At 34.2% G+C, this 18417-nt stretch overlaps 1 pseudogene; it reads right to left on the bottom strand.

The window, feature by feature from the left end:
* Positions 1 to 16623: 16623 nt before the first annotated feature.
* On the bottom strand, positions 16624 to 16742 carry LOC145265662 (5S ribosomal RNA; annotated as a pseudogene).
* Between the last annotated feature and the right edge of the window lie 1675 nt (positions 16743 to 18417).

Raw genomic sequence — 18417 nt, 5'->3', positions numbered from 1 at the left:
TGATCATAGTTGCGACCTCACTTATCCTCTTTGTGAGGGGGGGGTTATTTGATGGGGGTTAGTTGTACTTATAGTTGTTCTAGTCTACTAATTTAGAGTTCTTTCAGTGGGTGTATTCTGAAATTTTTGCAGGATATAGCAGTTTCTTGTTTAATATTCAATAATTTTTCTCTGTCTTTAAACCTAGTTATCTCAAGTTTTTTCTGATAAGCATAATAGACATGGTGAGTTCAATGAGTGGCAAGTATTGGCCCTCCTAATAATCTTCCATTCTTTACTAGGTGTTTTATTTTCTCTAACTAATTTCCATTAATATAACGATAAGGAAGTGTCCTTTTCATATGTTTGATTACTCATCGAGCGTGTATGTCCATAGAATCTATTTTTGAAAGTCATTTGGGTACTCCCTATGTAGAATCTTTCGTCCCTTGGGTTCTCCACCGGGAATATCCTAGCTTGGTATACCACCGATGAGGTCAGACATTCATTTATTGGGCATTCCTCGGGCTTTTTACAGTTACATTTATTCACCGCAGTGTTTGCACTAGTATTTTCACCTTCTCTATTAGTCGTCTTTAAAATTCTTCCATTATGCTTTTTTATAATCCTTTCTAAGTTATCACTACAGCTATAACTTAATTTTAATGTATTTTTATTAAATATTTTATGTAATATATTATTTGGTGGGAAATGCTTGTTAATAAGTTGTAAAAATTTTGTACCAAGTTTTGTTTTCAACATAACATTAAAGGGGGGTGTGAACCAAATAATTTTCCTACCACGATTTCTAGATCCATTTGTGCTAGCCTTAGTTACTTTATATTTTATCTCTATGTCCTTATACCCACTATTTTAAAGTGTTGTATTATAAATAGCTTTGCAATCATTGAAAGTTACTTCATTAGATGAATTGTTACTTATTCTACTTTCAATAGATAACGGTATATGTTTAATAATGGATGGTGGATGGTTAGACTGCGGGTGTATATATATATATATATATATATATATATATATATATATATATATATATATATATATATATATAACTACGTTTCCTCTCCATTATTCTCATAACGATAAATTTATTTCTAGTAGTTCTCCCATTTGTTTTTTTTATTCCTTCCGATAGTTTAATTTTTAATTTTAATCGGTCTCCCGTTTGAATTCGTTTCCCTATACAAAAAGAAAACCTCGATTCGGCTTTGAAAAGTTAGGGCGAAACCCGGTCGGATGACACTACCCTCTTATTTATTAAACTTTTTCAACCTCCATAAAATGTTTCCCCTCTATCCTTCTTTTTACTATGGATACAAAAATAGCTCAGCCTTCCTTTTTAACACCTATAATATTTATATATATTAAATATATAGATTTAATAAGGCACCGCCAAAACTGGGGGGGGAGCAGGTCAGTACTTTTTGACGGACCGTCTTTTTAAAAATCTACCAAAAATCAGGTAATTATCCGATCAATACGAAATTTTCAGCGATTATTAGGAGAAGAATGAACTTTATAACAGTGTACTTATTTTTCATAAACGATATTTATATATATATATATATATATTTTTTTTTTTTTTGCTTACAACCCCCCCCCCCTTGTTTTGAAGTGGGAACAAATATGCTTAAAATAATCATCTGAAACTGAACAAAACATATTGTGTTGTTGTAAGGGACAGAATTATAGATTAAAAAAAAAAATTGTTTGCATACCTTATTTTGACGTCTGAATATCAGAACTTCGATTGTGTTTAATTATCCCGCTTTTGAGTTTTGAAGTGTGAAATTCGGTGAATATGTTGAGTAAAATAATTAATTTAAGTTAAGCAAAACAAAAAAAAAATTTTTTTAATATTTATACGAAAAAAGCCATTTTAAAATTTTTGATAAATAAATTAACAATTTTTTTTAGCGAGCCGAATAATGCATGACCATTATTAAACAGGGCATGCTTTGAATAATCGATACAAAAATAAATGTTGTGCCCTTTGTGTTAAAAATAGCATCATTTTTTTCGATCCCGTTTGAAAACGTTTGCCGCCTTTCTACTACGGTAGACCAAACGCGCTGAAATAATTTTTTTTATTCTGCTTTAAATTGCCCCCCCCCCATTTTGGGGAGCCTGGCCCGCACACACATACACATTAAAAACCAAACTCATACAAATGGTCACCCATCTGGTACTGGCTAGCCTCAGCTTAATAATACATTGAAATTTTCGTCACTGAAAAATAAGTTTTTTTGGCCTGTTTGGTCTTCCATAGTTTTCTTCTTATAAAAAGCAAACGTAAACAGAGTCGATCTCGACTCTGCATCGATGCGAAATATCTGGTTACCTATATGAATAAGTGGAATTATTTGAAATTCAGGTACTTATATTATAATATTTTTGCATATTCTCTTAGAAAATCATCCTAAATCTTAGTTAGACAATAAATAAATAAATGAATTATTTCAAAAACCTTTTTTTTTTAAATATTTAAGTACGTTTTTTGTGTAAGACAAAAAATGTCAATTGTTAACTTTTTGGGAAAATTTAACATTTAAAATTGAATTAAAAATAGTAGAAAAAGTTTTACATTATTCTGTTTTCTATATGATAAAATTCAGGGTTTTATCTTTCTGGAAAAAAAAAAAGTTACTCAGAAATAATGGATTTTAATAAATGTAATTTAGTTTTAAAAAACAACAACAACTTGATTTTGCGGCCATTTTTGGCGGTGCCTAGATTTAATCATTTGTTAGTTAATTTATGCACAAATTTAGTTTTATACTTTAGCTTTACTTCGAGTCTATTAGTTTCTTTATCTGTTTTTTTTTTGTTTTGTTTTGTTTTTCATTTTTCTGATCAGTTTATTCAAGCTGTGGATGAAGGATCCTACCAGATGCCAAACATTCGTCCATATCTCATATATTCCAACCGAGTGATCTTTTGTAATATTCTAATCGCCCCTTTAAGTGCATTTGTTTGAATCTCACTTGCATTTGGTTCACCGGGTATATTTTCCAGGTAGCTTTTGAATTTTTTTTTTTATGAGTCCAGTTGCTCCTATAATTACGGGAATGACAGAGATCTGCACGTATATGTGTGTGTGCTAGTATGCGGATGCATGTGCGTGTCCGTGTGCACGCATGCATAACTCTCAAACTCCTACGTTTGAGCCAACCCTGGTCCAGTCTGAAAGATCCGTTGTTGGTCATACAAAGTGTGAGTGACAACGCGAAAGCAAGGTGGGGCAAAGGGAAGGGAGCGACGGCTTGTGTTTGGCCATCACTCGTGCACGCCCTTAACTGCATGTGACGATAATCCGAAAGATGTCCTCCAGCTCACGTATCCTGTCTGCGATCTCTCAGCGTCACGTGTCCACTTACGTGACTAAACTTCGAGTTTGGCGTTATCACAGAAAAATAAACGACAATAAATAAATAAATAAATAAAACATGGGAAATAAAAAAAATATATACAGAAATGTAGGATGTAGAAAATAATTTTAGAAAGAATAGTTTGCTATAAAGAAAAAAAGATAACGTGAAAAAATTCGAAAATTGATGGGAGAAGAAGAAGAAGAAGAAGAAGAAGAAGAAGAAACTAATGCATACAAAAAATTTGTGAAAGCAGAAGTAAAGAAGGGAGGGGAGAGTAGGGGGAAGGATTGAAAAAATAAAGTGGAAGAACTGGAAAAGGAAAATGCAACGATGAAGAAAATAAAAGGAAAAGGACAAAAATGAGAAAAAGGTAGGGACCTAGACGAAGAAGAAGAAGAAGAAGAAGAAGAAGAAGAAGAAGAAGAACTATATAAATAAAATGTATAAATCAATAAATAATCGAATAAATAAAACGCGATAAAAGAGAAATAAAACTTTAAAATAATATATGCAAAAAAAAAAAAAAAAAAAAAAAAAAACAGTTTGTTTTATAAAAATGAAAAAAGATGGAGTTTTGCTGGCAAAACGCTTTGCCCAAACAAACAAAGAATGATAGTATTGTTTCGAACGCGAATGGGGTTTCAAGATGGCCGATGAGTGACGCAGAATTATGATAATGCTAAAACATTGCTGGACGAAAGCAAATAAATGAAGCTAATTAATTTAATTTTTTTTTCTTCCTAAATGAAATTCCCAACAGTTCGGATTATCATCAAACATTTCCTTTCTTTTTACGAAAAAAAAAAGAAGAATCGGACAACGTCAACAATTATAACAGCAAACATGTGATTTATCAGCGAATGAGTTTGAATTTCCGTCCAATCAAGACGGGGTGCCTACTTAGGTATCATTTCTTAGAACATCTCGCACGCTAATACTTACGTTCGATCCACCCGTAGTATTGGACTACTAGGACGTTTGATAGACAAATCTAAGATTGATCTACATACTACGCATACCCTTGACCCGTTGAGTCAATACAACTATCATTGATTTCATTCGAAAAGTCATAAATTGTGACATATCTTACAAGATATCTTGAATAAATAAAATAATCTCTTATTATGAAGTGCCTGCAATAAGTTTCCAGGCTTTTTTGTCGAATGGGAAACTCTAGTTCGCTCCGAAGTAATCTACCCCGGTTGTAATGCACATCTTGTAGGGTTCCAACAATTTCTGGAAGGCCGCATAGAAGACCCATGGAAGTCCTATTGTGTGAGCGCGTCAAGGACCCTCGTCACAGTCTCTTTGCTCAATTGTTACATAACGACAATCTCTAAGGTTTTCCTTGAGCTTAGGAAATAACCAAAACTGTGGACAAGGTCTGGATTTTAGGGATGGTGAGGAACTGTCTTGATGTCCATTTTGGTCAAATAGTCTGTGACAAGGATGGAGTTGTGGACCGGTACATTGTCCTGGGGAAAATTCCACTGACCTGATTCGAAGAGGCTGATCTCTTCAAACGGAATCTCTTTCTGAACTCCTTTAAACTCTTAACATAGTATTTCTTGGTAGCTGTCTGTCCAGTATTTACTCATTAAAAGTTTTAACGTGTCATTACCAGTGATTGCCCACTTACAACAAATCTTCCGAGATGTCTTAAACATTTTATCCTTTTTCATAACCGTATCAATAACGTTGCGTTATTGGAACAGTTGTTTACCATTCGTTTCTCATTGGTTCCGACCGTTTTTTTTTTTTGTTTTTTTTTAGTTTGCTTGTTTTTTTTTTTTTGTTTTTTTTTTTTTGTTTTTTGGGTTTTTTTTTCTTTGTACTGGAATTTGAGTGGCAAAGTTAACTGCATGGATCTATATTTTAAGATTGTTTATAGCTAGTCCTTACCTACTCTAGAGCTATTGGTTATATTAGCCGAACCCTACCTATTTATTTCCATTCTGTAATATTGTCGGGAGGGGTATATATTATGTATACTATTTCTTCTAGTAGTTAGACTGTGTGCGAGTGTACTACGTTAGTATGTACGTGCGAAAGTCATCTATATGACGTGTGTTTATACGCGTGTGTCTATGGCTGTCTAGCGTTGTGATAGTCTAATTTAAACTTCATTGTGTGTGTATGTACATTTAAATACAATTCATGACGGAACAATAATATACATAAACAACTTTACAACACAAAGGACGAATAACACTTATATGGGGTTGTAAAATTTGGCCAAACGGGAACATATATGATCCATCTTTGGTCTTCTTTGACAAAAAGCTACAATGGAAATTATCCCCAAGAAACCACAGAGGTTTGGTTTTTATTTTCGGCAACTTTTTATTCCAGAGTGTTTTTCGCCCCTTTTTTTGGAAAGTTCCTATGCTGATTTTAACTATCGCTATTTCTGACCCCCTCTACTTGAAGCCACTATGGTCTGAAAACCGTCTCTGTTCCTCTCTCGACTCCGACTGAGTCAACTAATTTCCACGTATCTCAAAAAGACCATCTCCCCTTCTAAACGTCGTCATTAGTATACGTTACTAAGATAATCACCTGCTGTTTTTACATGTCATTATTTCTAAATTATCAATTAAATTGTTATGATAACATTTTTAAGTTACGTTCCTATATTAATATAAATCGATGTTTATTCTAAATATTTTGATTATTCTGAAACATATTTCAACTGATAAATTTTTTGCCTTGAATAATCATAATAATCGACCTTTCGGCATTGCCCGGCCAATATCTAACACATTCAACCAATGAGTAGAACTTCACATATACGGCAAAATTATAATTCAAAACTAAATCTAAGATGGTGATTGTTAACAGTAAAAATTCGACGAACAAAATTTCTTAATTCTTCGTTCGTCAGAGTTAAGAATTTGTTTAATTTACTCGCTTAAAGTGAGAAGCACAAAAATCCCTTAAAAAAAGAAGTGATACTCATTTGCTGAAATAAATAGAGAGTGCTGGTGTAATCAAACTAATGATTTTGATTGGTTAGAAGCTAGAGTATGCACTGTTTAGTTGTGAAAACGATATTTAGATGTAAAGCCATACAATTAGTCTGATGATTTCACTCAGTAATTAAACATTAATGATTCTGTCTAGCTTAATTCAAATCAGCATGCCTTCATACTTCTGCCCGAATTTATTAAGTATTGTTGAAATACAGAATATATCTAACGTAGTACAAACGTTTAGACACGGGACCCATACGTTGTATGCAATCTACGTCGCAAAGAAAACCAAAATAAAGAATAACTCGAACTCACTTTTTGGTAACAACGGCATTTATTCCTTATTCTCCCTCCATGCGTGACTTCTCTTTACTGCTGTGACTTTCTTACGTGATCGCCTTCTCCAACGTACTTTTTCTTTGTTTTATAGTGTTTTTCATTACCGCATGCATTTGGAATCGGGAATCAAAGATCGAAAACATCGGAACTTATGACGTATCAAAATCGAAAAAATTCTGCCCATTTTCCAATGTCAAAAACGATAATTAAATTGTTTTTGTTTGTATATTTTTGTTTACAACTTCATTTTTCATGGGTCGTATTAATAATGCAATCATAAATATTGACTGAGTTTTAAACTATCAGTAAAACTAAAATAAATATATCCCCTCTAATTCTAGCTTTGTGCGATACTTTCATCGGATAATGGCCGTACACGGGTCCTGCTAGTATATATAATAGCTATTAATTAAGCAATATCGACAAACTTGTTGATATTCAATGGTTTTATTTTCGGATATTTTAAACTGGAATATATATATATATATATATAGATATGATATATATATATATGATTTTTTTTCAATTATATTTCATTTTTATACGTACAAATCCTTAATTTAAGAAGCTCAATGTGATTACAGAGCATATAACAAATAACTGCCAAAAGTTCATATTTCAAATTTTATGATGTTGACCATCTTACAATTTATTCTTTTAATTCCGTTGACACTTACATAACCCATGCTGTAAATGTTCATAATTTTATTTGCTGGACATATTAAATTGTAAAGGATTGTAAGTATCAATGGAATTAAAGGAATAAATTGTAAGATGGTCAACATCATGAAATTTGGAATATAGATTTTTGTCATATAAATATATATATATATATGTATATATATATACATATATATATGATAAAATCTATATTCCAAATTTCACAATTTCATATATATATATATATATATATATATATATATATATATGGTAAAATATTGTATTGTGAGGGAGATAGAAAAAAATGAAATATTTTGGTATGATCGACTGGAAATATTCTTTTTACTGAAAAATTTCCCCTCTGAGAACAGGAAACTGCCTTTGTACCTGGCGAGGCGAATTCGGATCAAGGACGCTGTTTATTGTTAACATTTTTCTCTTGAAAGTGTTTTAACGGTTGCGCTAAAAATCTCCTCCCTAAATCGAACAATCAAAGTGAACACCGACAATAAATATTTCGCGTTGGAAGTAGAAGAATGTGAAGTCGCATCATAAAGAGAATAAATAAATAAATAATTTAAAAATAAAAAAATAACTGGAATAAAAAAAAAAGTGTTAGGGTATTAAAACGCAAAAGATAGAAAAACTCGTCTCACATTTCACGAATGTATTTTTAACATTCAATACATGAGAAGAATGATCTCACCTAATCAATGCTTTTCAATCTGGGTATCGTGACACTCTGGTGTATTGAAATCTCTCCCACTGAAGGGACGTTGCGAGCTTGTCGTTGTTTTATCGTTATTCCTATGGGAAGTGATCGTCTGAGCTCCAATTTCTGGTCCCCCCTCACCAATCTTTCAGAAAAAACACCCGTCCAGCTGAAACCACTGCCAAAAATTTCCCTCACTCTTTATCTGTGCCTAAATCAAAACGTAGATTCCATGAACAAAGTTTATTTCTTAGAAGTGCACGCCTGTGGAACTCTCTTCTGTTTGCCTGTTTCTCACTTCACTACAACGTGGATGTCTTCAAGTCCAACATAAACAAATTCCTGATAAACCGCCCCCCTTAAGTAAGACACTTTATCATATCTCCATTACTAACGATTACTGCGATATTATCCCATTGTTTACTGTACACGCAATAACCCTTATCCCCGAGCGGCCTCCTTGATAAGTGGTGACTTCCATGTAAAAAAATAGTATTGGGGAGTATCGCGAGTTTACATTAAAATAACAAAACTGACGTACACAGACATAACCTCTATATAAAATTATGTGTGTCTGCATATCGCTTATATATTTGTATATACAGAATTCATTCCTAAAATAATTAACCGATCATTATTAATTTTGCCACACAGCTGCTAGCCGTAAGACTATATGTAATTTAATTCAGTTTTCTGCAAATGTAACGCCACCCACTCTTACACATATGACGCACATGTCACACGCAGTCTACGTCGCAAGAAACAGAAGACAAATAATAACTCAACTCGCTTTTTCTTATAACATCAAGTGGTGTCCTGCCCGTTGTTAGTATTGACGGCTATAGCTCTCAGTTTATCTCTTTCTCTCGATGCATTCATGAATTCATTGTTGCTCATCATTTTTGCTGATGCCCAGGTAGTCATACTGTCACCGTATGTTTCTCGCTGTTGTTCTCTGCTCCTTTCCTGTCAAACTAATCTGCTCTATTCCGCTTTTTTTCTGTAGACATGGCCTATGAAACCCGTTTGTCTTTTTCGTACTGTTCTTATGAGAGACCTTTCTAGGTTTGCCATTTCTAATACCTTCTGGTTTGTTTTCTTTCTGTCCTGGAAATCTTCAAAATTCTTCTCATGAACTAAGTTTCAGTTGTCTCTAGTCTCTTCCTCGTTGCGTTGCTGATTGTCAAGCACCTACAACCGTATAATAGAACAGATCATACGTACGTTCGCAGAGTTCTAAATTTGGTGTTTATTTTTATGTTTCTGTTGGCTATGATTGATGGGCATGATCTCTTGAAGGTGACTTTGGCTGCAGCTATCCGACTTTGTATTTCAGTCGTGCACCTTCCATCAGATGTGATCCAGTATCCCAGATATTTGAATTTATCAACTTGTTTAACTAGTACATTGTGAGATTGTAACTTGCATGTTGGAGCTTGGATGTTCTTGGATACTGTCATGCTTACCGTTTTTGAGATGTTTAAAGCATCCTATAACAATGACATTTATTTCTTCATTTTTCTCGTTATGGCTGTGACGTCAGCCACTTCTCTAACGTGATCCTCGGTCTTTTATTGGCGTGACGTAATTCCGCACACTGTTCAGTATTTGCAAACGCGCGTCCGCGCTCTGTTACACAAAGAGGACAAACAGGGAATTGGAGTTTTTCATGTAATTTCAGATAATTCCAATTTTTGTGAGATTTTAACAATAGACATTAGGCATCAACTAATGAATATTTAACATATTTCTGTTTTTCTTGAGTTTCCTCAACGGATTTTAAGAACGTTGTTATTTGAATCTTTAATTGTAACGTTTTATCTATTAAGACGTTACAATTAAAAATTCAAATATTTAAAATTTGCATTGAATCTAGAGCTTAGTCGATATACATTAATTAAGCAAAATGCCATGAATTTCAGTTTCTTCTTAAACCCTCTTTTAACTTAAGCTTTAGATTTTAGATATTTTCGGGAATCAAAATCGTGTAATAGATTTTGATAAAAATGCGAATGCAGGTTCCAGATATAAAACTTAGTAACATTATATTTGGATTTCAATCCTCGTAAAGAGACATAAAAGCAGCATAAAATGTTTTGTTTCGGGAATTCATGCACGCATGCGTGTGCGTATGTGTGCGTGCGCGTGTGTATGTTATATTAACTAGCGGGGTGCCCGGCTTTGTACGATCGTGAAATACGCTTAAATACATTTTGATTCATACAAATTTCTTATATATTATTACAAAGCCAATTCTCTATTGTATATGAAATTCTATCTAAAATACAGTACTAATTTAAAAAGATTAAAAAAAAAATGAAATGGCTTGGGTGGCATCAGTTAAAATTGAAACCAAAACATTTAGCGCTCCATCCGCATTCCCTACCTCTTGAGCTATCACAGATAGATAAGCGAGATTTAAAATGAAAATACTTCAAACTATAAATGAAGTTCACATTTGCGTTATTTTTAGAGAAGGGAGTTCTCTATAGAAATTATCAAAGATGCTGCACTATCTCGGATATTTTTTTACTGATCTGTTATGTGAAAGATTTATTTGAAAACAAAATTATTTAGTGAAGATTTATAACGCAAATATTGGCTTCGATTGTTGGTTTTTGTTCATACTTCCTTTCACCATTGAAGATTTTCTGCATTGCTATCATCCTTCATAAATACCTATATCAGGGGAGATAAGGAACGAGGGAGACGGATTGGCCAGGAAGTCATTTGCATCACTTTCTTGTTTATCGTTTTTTATTCTTACTACGCACTTTCTGTTTCCTATCAGATAGGAAATACTGTAGAAACGTGGCCGTCTAGTTTTCCTGCTTTTCTTTTTCCCATTATTTATATTCCGAGCATTTTGGACAATAATGCTTCTCTTTCCCACCCCCCTTTCCTCCCTCTCTCTCTCTCTCTCCCTCTCTCTGTCTTTTTCTCGCGCGCGCACTCTCTCTTTCTCTCACTCTCTCTTACTCTCACTCTCGCTTTCTCTCTCTCTCTCTCTCTCTCTCTCTCTCTCTCTCTCTCTCTCTCTCTCTCTCTCTCTCTCTCTCTCTGCTAAGCTATCTTTACCAATCTGAAAGCCGGAGATGCCTGGCCCAAATCCCCGAAAATACTCCACATTCTACCCTCACTCCTTAGAAATGAACTACTTTGAAGTGACATGGCTTCTCTTCTCCTCGTCTGGCGTGTTCATCGCATGTGTGTAAAAACTGATGGATGTTCCTATTTACAGACGCGCACCTTGGAATTCGCGGTAGGACCGGAATCTTTCAATAGTATTCATCATCTTGTCTCCGACTTTTATTTTTCGTGATATACCGACCAACCAACTGCGTTACCACCGGTTCGTAAACCTCTGGCCATTCATCACCAGCAAGATTTCTTCTTCTTCTTCTTCTTCTTCTTCTTCTTCTACTACTTCTACTTCTTCTTCTTTGTCCATCTGCCATTTACTTTTCTATTCCTCATTCTTTTTCCTCTCCTCTTTTTTCTTCTCTTTCTAATTCTTTTTCCACCGGCAATTTCCTTGCGTTGTTGCACCAATTTGTTGTCTTATTCTTCATCAAATCTACTTTCTCCTTATTCCTTCTCCCCTCCCATCCTTATCCTTCATTATCTGCTTCTTCTTCTTCTTCTTCTTCTTCTTATTATTATTATTATTATTATTATTATTATTATTATTATTATTATTTTGTTTGTTAACTTCACAGTGTTGTCATGTGTTCACCGATTTTTTTTTCCACTCAAGAGCGGACTTTTACACCAAAGCTATTGAGTATAGTCAAAGAGTCAATTAGACGGAAAGCACCTGGCGTAGGAATGTTTGTTGTGCAAAGCAGAACAGACTTTTGGAGTACGGTGATGTTGTACTTGATTCCCAAGGAGGTCAACTGTTTCTCAAGGTCATCTGGAATTGAGCCAAGTGCATCAATTATTATTATTGTTGTTGCTGCTGCTGCTGCTGCTGTTGTTGTTGTTGTTTCACCCACTAAGAGTTCTCACACAGGTCATCATCTGAGACTGCTTACTGATAAAAACCGGTGGTATTCCCCGGAATCTTCGTGACAACAAGTCTCCTCAGATTCTCAGTACTCTTCACCTCTTTCGCCAACATTTGCAAATAAGTCGCTTGTCGTTGATTTCCCGTTGGAGGCGACCATTGGTCTTTTCTGGAATTTGGATGGAAATAAGCCACGCCGAGGTTCCAGTCTCCTGCACTCATCTCACGGTCTGGCTAGTGCTTTCTCTCCTCGGTCTTTCCAACCTCCTTGACTCTCCTCACTTATTTGGTGTGGTGCTAATTTATGGTGACATACACACAAAAAAGTGGAAAAAAGAAAAGTAAATAAGGGAGGAAAACGAAAAAATGGTCAAAGGAGAAAAAGGAGCGGCCCTTCTCTCCCCTCCTTCTTCTTAAACTATTTTGTCTTCTCTTTGTTTTTGTTTTTTTTTTCTTTTTCTTTTTCTTGTTGTATCTGGATTTTAGTTTTAGTGATAGAAGTTCTGATTGACCGACTGACCAAATTTCATCCTGTCCGTAAATCTTTCGGACATTCTTCTCTTGTACGACTTCCCCCTTTTTATGGCTCTTCTTTGACTGCCATTCATTCGCCTCTTTCTCCCCCCTCCCCATCTTTCTCATTCTTTTTCTCTTTCTCTTTCTCTCTCTCTCTCTCTTCTCTTGTCAACTCTTTTCTATGAGTCTTCTTTTTCCATCTATAATGTTTGCCTATATTTACTTGCTTTTCTCTTTCTTTCTCTTATCTACTTGATCTTTTCTTTCCTCTTTTGCTCCTACTGCTCTCATATTTCTTCTGTTCTTTTTTCTTTCTTCTTGGCCTTTTTCTCTTTTTTTCTACTTCTTCTTCTTCTTCTTCTTTTCCCAGTCTTCTTTCCCTCTATCTTCAGATTATTTTTTATCCACTCGTTTTTCTTGTTTCTCCTTATTTCGTCTTACTTTTCTCATATTCCTTCGTTTTTTTTTTGTTTTGTTTTTTTAGATATTCATTTCATTATCACCTTTTATTATTTTTCTCTTCTTGCTCTCTTCCTTCGATTTTTGTACCCTTCTTTCCTTTCCTTCTTTTCCCCCATGTTATTCGCTTCCTCTTTCTTCTTCGTTTCTTATTCGTTTTTTATTTCGTTTCCTTTTTTTCTCTTTTTATCTTCTTCCTTCTTTTTTTTTCTGATTCCTCTTTCTTCTTTAATGTTTTCACTATGTCTTTTTTTTTTCTTTCTAGCAAACACTTCTCCTATCACACATCATCGCATCGTCATTTCATTTGCAGTGTTATTGCTTCTTTGTTTTATTTACTTGTCGCACCGTTTTACTTCTCTAACAAGGAAGTCACTACTTATGAAAGCACATATAGAGTTGGAAGTCAGAGAAAGCAAACCCATTTGGTAACCAGAGGTAGAAAGACAGTCCATGGACAGTAATGGCTCCAAGTAGGAGAAAATGTCGAATGTAAAAGTCTAGGACCAGTGTTGCAGCTTTCTAATGGAGGGAAACATCGGTAAATAAAGTTGCTGTAAATACCACTAAAATTTCATGTTGTCCAAATCTTCATTTGCATCTAATCCGAGAATCCGTTAAATCAAGACACAAATATAGACTCCGCATGTTTCTCCATTGGCCGATATAAAACCCCAGATACTGTTATTTGTCCCTTTCTGTTGTAAATATTACATATCCATTGTTAAACTGTATCTGTTAATATATCAACACTGCCGAAAGTGTTATACACGCATTAATTCAACGAATGATGGAAAAAAACTAGAGTAGATTATTACAACGTTAGACGGTCATTGACAAACACACGCATATACACAAGTTATATAAAACACGTATATACAAACGTATATACACTCTGCATACACACATTCATTAGAAGAACATTTTATACCACGAGACGATAAATGAATTTAGATACATACAAACACACACACACACACATATATATATGTATATATACAAGACACATGTGTATATATATACATATATATATATATATATATATATATATATATATATTAGCAGAAGTACCCGTCGTTGACTGGGTTCAAAAACAGCCTACAGAAAATGGACTGTGATTGATGAAAATATAATAGGTTTATGAAAAGGAGGGGGTTGTAAAGATACTCAAAAATTTTACCCTAAGCAAAATATGGTGAAAGTAAAGATAATTTTCGCGAAAATATATTTTTTCATATCAACTTTGTTTCCATTTGTAGCCAAAATGATGTTTCCTTACAAAGAGAAAATGTTATATATATAATAGCATAAATATACAAGAAATAAATGTTACCATAGTACTTAAAAGTTACTTTTATGGTTGAAAATTTCATTGGTTTGTATTTTTAAGTAGTTTGTAAAAAAAATTTTTTTTTTTAATTTACGAACCGGTTTAAAGAAAAATCCAAATGGCAGCGACTTTGAAATGGAGAGCCCCGTTTTCAATTTGAAGGAGGAGCACCTGAGCATTCTGTGTTAACAATTTAAGAGAGTTCCGTCAACGTAACGAATATTTATAAACATATATTTATGTTTTCCGTTATTTTGTGCTTGAGGAATATTCGATTATGGCATGTGTAGTTTATATAAAAATTCATTTAAGTAGTTATCGCCTCAAATTTCTTTTTAATTTCGGTTCGCTGAAATTATTTCAAGTAAAGAGCATTAAAAACTATTTCAAAACAAAAAAACATGAACTGAACGTTTATTGACTATGGTAACATTTATTTCTTGTATATTTATTTTTTCGGGTAGTCGTTTGTTGGCTTTTCTGCTAAACACTCTTACTAAATAATATCGACAGAATATCGAAAAATAAAGAAACAAAAACACTTTTGAAAAATAATGAAGTAAAATAGTCCGAAACAGCAAAATGGGATATTAAAAAAGTAAACACATAATTACTTTAGTTTTTTTTTAAGCAAAGAATCGATATGAATATGAATAAGAAGAAAATAGCGCCCTTTTCAAGCAGAACAGCTTCGTTTCAGTTTTACTGTATTGAACGGTGTAGTATTGCGCCGTCGGATTCAGGGTTGTACTATTGTAATGTAAAGAACACGCAGAAAGCTTTGTAATGAACTGAATTCCCTTTTGTACACTGACAAAAAAGCTAAAACAGATATATAAATAAAAATAAAAAAGTTATGTAAATGTTTTTAAAAAGACACGTAATCACGTGAGCAGGATTTTTTCCTTCTTTTGACACGATGACAAGTAACGTTCTTATCTTTTATTATTTATCTATTTATCTATTTCCAAAAGAGTGCAACGTGCAAGTAGAGAAGAAAAAAAACAGAGTTATGCAAAATTTGTATCAAGAATTGTCTAAAGTTCCGACTTTTTTTTCTTTCACTTCAATAAGAACGTGAATTTATGAGGTGAATTTATTCGACACAATATGATTTTACTCAAAAAAATAAATAAAACTAACGTGAATTAAGATTAAAGTTACGGTGTTATTGTGGACCCTCACCCCTTTTACAAAACCTTGTTAAACTTTGTTACATATTTACATTCTATGGAGGTCAGGCGCGAATGAACACGCAATAATTTTATTGTACCATATTTCTTCAAACTGAAACATAATTATCAAAGTATACTTACGCAAATAGATATGAAAAGTCTTTGTTAGTTTGTGCCATATTTCCATGGAGTACAGGTGCGAACGCAGACCCCACAATTTTATTATACCATCCCTATTTAAGTTGAAACATGCTTATCAAAGTATTCTTATGTACATCTATATCAAAAACACGTGTAAACGTTTTTTTTATCTCCATACTTGGAGGCCAGGCGCGAAGGCAGACCCCACAATTTTAATGAACCACCGTTCTACGAGATCAAATATACCCATCCCTGATCCTCGATACATCTTCTATCATTATATGTAATCAGTTTCTAAAATAGTCAACCATATAGCAGCCTATTCCTGACCAGTAACACACACACACAGACGTTCAGCTTTATATATATATATATATATATATATATATATATATATATATATATATATATATATATATATATATAAGATATCCTGAGTGACATCTGTACATCATTGTATTAAAGTGACAAGCGACACGACTGCCATTCTCTGAGCCTCCGCAACAATAACCCAGTGACAAGCCATTGCAAGATGACCGGTAATTGATTCGGCCGCAGATTTTTCGTAAGAATTGTCCTATCCTAGAAGGATTGCTTTCACGTAGGAGCACCTTCTACCCCTAATGTGATTTACTCATAACTTAGGTAATTGGGCACCCGAGCATAGTCCATACGCCGGTGGTCATGAATGCCGCAGTCAGCACGTCCTATTTCCTCTGAAATTTTCTGTCAGGGTTACATCACGCTTAGCCTTATCACACAAGTCAGGGGGGATTCAGTTTTCTGGCGCTGAACACTTGCCCTTCACCAAAGGCCCGTTATCGTAGCAAAACTCACGACGTACACATGGGGATGATTTTACTGGAAGAAGCTATATATGACGCTAGAGCTTCTGCGTGTTTTTAACAAACGCCCACATAAATCTTTGAGTTCTAAAGAAAATGCTTACAGCGCCTGGTATTCCTAAGCAGTCACCCATCTAAGTACTAACCAAGCTCTACGTTGCATAACTTCGGTGATTGGGCGAGAACCGGTATTTTCAAGGTGATATGGCCGCATATATACTCCCGACAATACAACATATTCGAGCATAAGGGTTAACGAGTGCGCGGTAGTCACCGAAACATGTTCTCAAATAAATAACGAAACCTTTTTAGTTTTGTTATTCGTGAGAATTTTCTTTGTACGCAAACTTTTAACAAAATAACATCTTTTTTGGCTGATTTATCAAACTATATGTCATGTCTTTTAGTAAGTAGCTAATTCAAGGCGTAGTATCTGTTATGGTACTGGACTTTAATTTTTCTGTCTTCGGCCAGTGAAAGAAGAAATCTTTCTAGACTAATGCAATTTTTATTTTTGTCCTAATCCAGGTTCCTTAGATTACAAATCGATTTTTTGTCTAAATCTGCCCTCGTGAGGAGACAAGTGAATAGGATTGAACGTAAAAAATATAACACCTTAAATTAAATGATCCCCTCTCCCGAATAAGATTCTACTCTTAGGTGATTACGTGTGAAACCTTCGCACAAAGAATCAAAAGCAATCTCTATCTCCTCCTCCTCCTCCTCCTCCTCCTCCTCCTCCTCCTCCTCCTTCTCATCCTCCTCCTCCTTCTCCTCCTCCTCCTCCTCTCTCTCTCTCTCTCTCTCTCTCTCTAGTTAGCTAACACCCTATCTCTTAATGGCTCTCGATATATCTGTGTCTAACTATCTATCCTATAATCTTGGTCTTTCTTTATCTTTCTCTGTTCTCTCTCTCTCTCTCTCTCTCTCTCTCTCTCTCTCTCTCTCTCTCTCTCTCTCTCTCCATCTATCTATCATTTTATATATTTATCTATCTTCCAGTCTATGCCAATCGCTCTCATACTCTTTCTCTTAGACGCAGCAATGACTATAGCCAGACTTGCGCAGCGCATCCCAAATTCATCTGAACTGAAGAGATTTTCAAAGAAAGAAATATTCTCTCTGTTGTTTGCTGTTGTCTCCCATGGCAACGTCAATAGGCCATTGTGTTTTTGTTTTGTTTTGTTCGCTTTCGCTTTCATATTTTAACCATTCCTTGTTTTCTCGCCCAACCCACATCACTAGATTCCTTTTATATTACGCTGTTGAAAATGTCCCTTATTTCCATTGGAAGGTACGATATGATAACGTGACTATCGTTGGGTAAGGGTCTTTTATTTTGTTTTTTATTTGTTTTATTACATTTATTATTTCTTTTTATTCTTGTCTCCCAGACGTGCTTTTCATACGAACATTTATGAATGATATGCGTTTTATTCGCAAAACACATCGATAGACACTACTTTCTGTACACTCGCTCATGTGCGTGTGCGCCTATATATATATATATATATATATATATATATATATATATATATATATATATATATATATATACTAGCAAAAGTACTCGTCGTTGACTGGGTTCAAAACAGCCTACAGAAAATGGACTGATTTATGAAAGTATATGTTGATAGGTTATGAAAAGGAAGGGTTGTAAATTTGGATTGAATTTGGGGGTATCAAAACCAAATCAAAATATGATGAAAGTAAAAATAAAACAGATAAACCCCATAATTTATTATGCCATACCTATTCACACTGAGACACTTATCAAAATATTCTGTGGATCTATATTAAAAAACCTTGTTAAACTTTGTGACATATTTCCATTCTATGGAGACCAGGCGCGAACGCAGACCCCACAATTTTATTATACCATCCCTATTTA

This window comes from Euprymna scolopes, chromosome 3, assembly GCF_053919585.1.
Source record: "Euprymna scolopes isolate OS-2025 chromosome 3, ASM5391958v1, whole genome shotgun sequence".
Lineage (NCBI taxonomy): Eukaryota > Metazoa > Mollusca > Cephalopoda > Sepiida > Sepiolidae > Euprymna > Euprymna scolopes.
This window is presented reverse-complemented; position numbering and strand designations above follow the sequence as displayed.